This window comes from Nomascus leucogenys, chromosome 10 (assembly GCF_006542625.1).
Source record: "Nomascus leucogenys isolate Asia chromosome 10, Asia_NLE_v1, whole genome shotgun sequence".
NCBI lineage: Eukaryota > Metazoa > Chordata > Mammalia > Primates > Hylobatidae > Nomascus > Nomascus leucogenys.
The window spans coordinates 65,655,082-65,661,006 of NC_044390.1; the positions used below are offsets into that span (position 1 = coordinate 65,655,082).

At 48.1% G+C, this 5,925-nt stretch overlaps 1 pseudogene; it reads left to right on the forward strand.

Annotated features, from left to right (window-relative positions):
* Nucleotides 1–824: 824 nt before the first annotated feature.
* Nucleotides 825–2,187, forward strand: LOC100596542 (annotated as a pseudogene).
* Nucleotides 2,188–5,925: the final 3,738 nt, after the last annotated feature.

Genomic DNA, 5,925 nt, shown 5'->3' on the forward strand with positions numbered 1-5,925 from the left:
CTGCTGAGCCAAATGGAATCTGAAGCAAAAGCTATTCAACATGCAGAGGAACCGGACAGTGATGGCTGCGGAATTGTCCCTCCAGGCCGGGAAGGGGAAGCAAGAGGCAGCGAGGCGAGGAGGTCCCAGACAGAGATCCAGAGGTTTCAGCAGTGAGAGGGGTCAGGATGGAATGGGGAGGGCAATGAAAGCTGTTCTTAGGAGGAAAAAGTGGACAGGACATGATTTTTTTGGCTGTAGGGGAAGAAAGGAAGGACAGAGAGGAGGTAATCCCGTTCCATGCCTGGCCTGGGAGAAAGCAGGGGAGAAGGGCTGTGATTCAACGCCCACTCACCTGACAGGCTGAGCCCCTGACAGCGTTTGCATCCTCCATGCCTGTATCCCCCATGCCCACTGCTGGCCTTGCCGATTTCTTCCTGCAGGACCTCACTCTGAGTGAAGAGACCAGAGAGCCTTTCTGACCCCTAGTGTGGTCAGATTGGGGTGCAATGGGCAGACCAACCCCTGCCCTGTATTTCCTATTGGGGAGCTAGAGGGGTAACTGAGGTGGGAGGGGTTTGGTCCCATTCCAGAGACCCCAGTGTCGAAAACAGAGGCTCTTTTCTCCTGGGCAATGGGGTCTGAGGTTTGCCACAGACATGGAGCCCCACAAACAAGGGCACTCGTGAAATTCTCACCGTGTACCCATGACCTCATTCTGGCCCTTGCTTCAAGTTCTTGACCCATCCAGGTCCTTCCAGCTCTGGCTTCAGAGATTCTGTTCCCAGCCTGCCCTCCCCCAAGGCTCTTCCTCCCTCCCTAGGGTCAGTGCTCACACAACGAAGATGACGCAGAAGGATGGGAAGACCAGGGCTGTGGCTCCAGCTCCCCCAACTGCCCCTAGCGTCACTCCTGATACAGGCTTCATTTTGCCTGGGGATGGATTGGAGTTGTTTTGGGGTTTACCCTCCAAGAACTGGGTCTCTTCTCCTCCCACTGCCTGTAGGGCCTCAGACTTGGGTACCCCAGTTCTGCTTCCCGGACACAAAGAACAAGGACGGGAAGGGACTTCTCCTGAGGTCACTGAGGCATGAGAGTGCTGGGTGCAGTCTGCCTTTGTTTAAAATTTTGATTAGTGTTCACCATGGAATTATTTTACAATAATTTTTAATTTTTGAAAAGATAATCACATAGCAATATTATTTCTCTTGCTTGTTGAGTTGTTTTATTTTTGGAAACTGGCACTGAAGTGGCACCCAGATAAAAATCCTGAGAATAAAGAAGAAGCAGAGAGAAAATGCAAACAAGTAGCAGAGGCATATGAGGTGCTGTCAGATGCTAAGAAACGGGACGTCTATGACAAATATGGCAAAGAAGGATGAAATGGTGGAGGAGGAGGTGGAAGTCATTTTGACAGTCCATTTGAATTTGGATTCACATTCTGTAACCCAGATGATGTCTTCAGGGAATTTTTTGGTGAAAGGGACCCGTTTTCATTTGACTTCTTTGAAGATCCTTTTGAGGACTTCTTTGGGAATCGAAAGGGTCCCTGAGGAAGCAGAAGCCAAGAGACAGGGTCGTTTTTCTCTGCGTTCAGTGGATTTCCATCTTTTGGAAGTGGATTTTCTTCTTTTGATACAGGATTTACTGCATTTGGGTCACTAAGTCACAGGGGCCTCACTTCATTCTCTTCCATGTCATTTGGTGATGTGGGATGGGCAACTTCAAATCGATACCAACTTCAACTAAAATGGTTAAAGGCAGAAAAATCACTAAAAGAGAATTGTTGAGAATGGCCAAGAAAGAGTAGAAGTTGAAGAAGATGACCAGTTAAAGTCCTTAACAATGAATGGTATGGCCGACGAGGACGCCCTCCATGCGGAGCGCATACGGAGAGGCCAGAATGCCCTGCCAGCCCAGCCCGCCAGCCTCTGCCCGCTGAAGCCGCCCCCGCCTGCCTCGCTGCTCAGACACGCGCCTCACTTTCTCTATGAGGAAGAGGGCGAGCAGGACCGACCTCGGGCGCCCGGGCCCTGGGACCCCCTAGCGTTCGCAGCAAGGCGGTTAGGACACGCTCCGCTCTCATGGAAAGCTACGAAGGTGGTAGCCTCTGCCGCGCACAGGACTCAGGGTTCAAAGAAGGTGGCAAGAGGAAGAAGCAGAAAGAGAGAGGAGTCGAAGAAGAAGTCGACCAAAGGCAATCACTAGACCGGACTTGCAGGCGCGCGGTGCACCCCCAGACACTGGCCCTCCACCGTGCTCGGCGTGCACAAGCGCTAGGTAGCAGTGTTGGGTCAGGACTGTCTTGAGGCCACACTCGCTTGGCAGGATTACGCAATCACGGATCAGTCGGAGCAGGGTCAGGAGACGTGGCTGACGGCACGGGTGGCGGGGATAGATATTTGGGACGCGGCCGCGACTCTCACTCTGCTTCTCTCCAGCTCTCAATCTGCCAGCGTTTTCCTCTAGCGCTTCCGGATCCTCTTCATTCTTTTCGGCTCCTCAACCACTCCACATGCTGCTGGAATATTCCTAGCTTTAGAAGTACAGTAGGGCACAGACAGCTAAATGAGTAACATTCATGAAATGACGCTCTTTCCTGTGGCGGTGTAGTGTTTGGAATTAGAAGGTAATTCAGTAGAGTGTAACTTAGAGAATATCGCAAGTGACACATTGAATCCTGGACATCAGGGCACTTTTTCCTCATAGCAAGCCGGCCACACAAATAGAAGGCTCTCAGGAATCACATCAGATGTAAAATCATTCCTTCTCTTTACTCTTCTAAAAAATTTTCATCCTCTGCAGGTAGTCCAAATTCAACTTCGAATATAGTGTAGGTTTTGCTAGATTCCATATTTTTCTTCTTGAATCCATAATTCTTTTTAGCAAAAAGTTTTTGCTCAGCAACACCCTCCCAAGGGTTTATGGGTTAGGGCCATGCTGGGGAAAACGGGCCGGTGTTCACACAAGCACAAAACACCCAGAGACGGTATGAGGAAGTTGAACCAATGTTTCATTTCCCGAACATTGACTTCTTATGAAAGTCACTTTATTTTAACTAGACGTGCCCACTTCCGGACATTATTTCATTTGCATGATGTATTGCTTCTTCCCTTTTTGTTTTTATTGAGCACAGAGTAGAATTCTGGGGTTGCCTTGACTTCTTCCCTGTACGCCCCCTCTTAGTGACTTTCCTTCCCTTTCACATGAGGATCTGCTGTTCATGTTGCTCTCTCCTTTGTCCTCTTGGACTTGAGGGCATTGTGAAAAGCTTTGATGTGATTTAAAAATGCCAGCAATTTTAATCTAGCAATGTTGAAACCTGGAATATTTTGGCGCAGTCCATGTAGCAGTGACCCAGGCTTGGGAGCCAGAAACAGGTGCGATCTGTGATTTTATTTAACACAACTGTTGCAAAGAGTTGGCTTTGTTTATTTGGTTTTTGTGGGGTGTGGAGTGGTATTTGGTGCTTTCTGTGGACAATGCAACCCTAAACGCATCATGTGTTTTAAGTGCTACCTACGTAAATAAAACATAAGCATATTGAATACAAAAAAAGAAAAAGAAATAGAAAAGCACAGCTGGATGCGGTGGCTCATGCCTGTAATCCCAGCACTTTGGGAGGCCGAGGCGGGCGGATCACAAGGTCAAGATATCGAGACCATCCTGGCCAACATGGTGAAACCCGTCTCTATCTAAAATACAAAAATTACCTGGGCATGATGGCACACACCTGTAGTCTCAGCTACTAGGGAGGCTAGGGCAGGAGAATCGCTTGAACCCGGGAGGCAGAGGTTGCAGTGAGCTGAGATTGCACCACTGCACTCCAGCAGGGGCGATAGAGCGAGACTCTGTCTAAAAAAAAAAAAAAAAAAGAAAAAATCACTGGGAGGCTCCTAAGGGACCCAGATGCTGGACAGATATTCAGGATAGGACCTGGGAAGGGAGTGGTCAGCTCTTCGTAATGGAGGAAAGTCAAGAGAGGCCTCCTGGAGGAGGTGACCCCTAGCTGTTCCTGTCCCCGCCTTGTCCTTGTTCTCTCATCCACTTTGTTAGTCACTCAAGCTCTCATAATAACGTGCCACAGGCCGAGTGGCTAAAACAACAATTTTTTTCTCTCACGGTTCTTGTGCTGAACATGTCAGCAGAGTTGGTTCCTTCTGAGAACTCTTTGCATGGCTTGTAGTTGCTGACTTCTTTCTGTGTCCTCTCATGGTCTGTGTGTCTCTGTGTCCTAATCTTCTCTCCTAGAGGGACAGAAGTTATATTGAACTAGGGCCAATCCAAGTGACTTCATTTCAAATGAATACAGTGCACCCTCCATATCCACCTGTTCCATATCCTTGGATTCAGCCATCTGGGGATCATGAGATTTGGAGGGGACAAACATCAAGACTATATCAGTCTGCCTTGGCTCCTCAAATCTCATCTCTTCCTCACATTGCAAAATACAATAATCTCTTCCCAATAGTCCTCCAAAATGTTAACTTTTCTCAGTATCAACTGAAAGTGCAAAGTCTCATCTGAGACTCAAGGCAAGTTTTTCCCACCTATGAGCCTGTGAAATAGGAAACAAGTTATTTAATTCCAAGATACATTAGTGGTTCAGGCACTGCGGAAGCGTTCCCATTCCAAAAAGGAGAAATTGCCCCCAAAAAGGTGGCAACAGGCTCCATGCAACTCCGAATTCCTGCAGGCAGACATTAAACCTCAGAGCTTAATAATAATCTTTGACTTTGTGTCCCACATCCTGGGCACATTGGTGCAAGGGGTGAGCTCCCAAGTCTGTGGGCAGTTCTGCCTGTGGCTTTGACAGGTGTAGGCCATGTGGCTGCTCTCATGGGTTGGAGTTGAGTGCCTGTAGCTTTCCCATGTTGAGGTTGCAAGCTGTTGATGACTGTACTCTTCTGGGGTCTGGAGGGCAGTGATCCCATTTCCGCAGCTCCATTAGGCTTCTGCCTGGGCACCCAGGTTTTCCCATACATCCTCTGAAATCTAGGTGGAAGCTACCAAGTCGTCTTCACTGTTGCATTCTGTGTACCTGCAGACTTAACACCACAGAGAAGCCACCAAGCTTTATGGCTTGTGACTTCTGGACCAGCGGCCCAAGCTGCACTGGGGGACTTTGAGCTGAGGTTGGAGCCAGAGCTGCCAAGATGCAGGGAGCAGCCTCCTGAGGTGGCACAGGGAAGCAGCTCCCTGGGCCTGAACCCTGAAACCATTCTTTCTTCCTAGGTCTCTGGGTCTGTGATGGGAGAAGCTGTTTCAAAGACTTCCGAAATGCCTTTGAGGCCTTTCTTCTCATTGTCTTGACTATTAGCATTTGGCTCCTTTTTAGTCAGGTGAATCTCTCTAGCAGGTGGTTGCACCACAGCTTACTTCTATTCCTTGGCTTAAAATCCTTCTTCTTTTTCTACTACATGGTCAGGCTGAATATTTTCTTTTTTCCTTTTTTAAATCGAGACAGGGTCTCACTATGTTGCCCAGGCTGGTCTTGAATTTTTAGCCTTAAGCAATACTCTCATGTTGTCCTCCGAAAGTGTTGGGATTACAAGTGTGAGCCACCATGCCTGGCCTGCAGGTTTTCCAAACTTTTTTGCTCTGCTTCTCTTGTAATCATGGTTTCTACCTTTAATTTCTTTGCTCCCATATCTGATCATAGGTTGTTAGAAGCAGGCACAGTGCTTCTTGAACACTTTGTTGTTGAGAAATTTCTTCTGCTAGATACCCTAAGACATCACTGTTAACTTAAAATTTCCACAAAGCCCTGGGACATGGCACAAGGCAGCTAAATTTTTGCTAGGGCACTAGAAGTATGACCTTTGCTCCAGTTCCCAATAAATTCCCCGTTACTTCCATCTGACACTTCAGCAGCCTGGCCTTCACTCTTTGTGTTTCTATCAGCATTTTGGTCTGAACCACTTAACAGGTCTCCAAGATGCACAA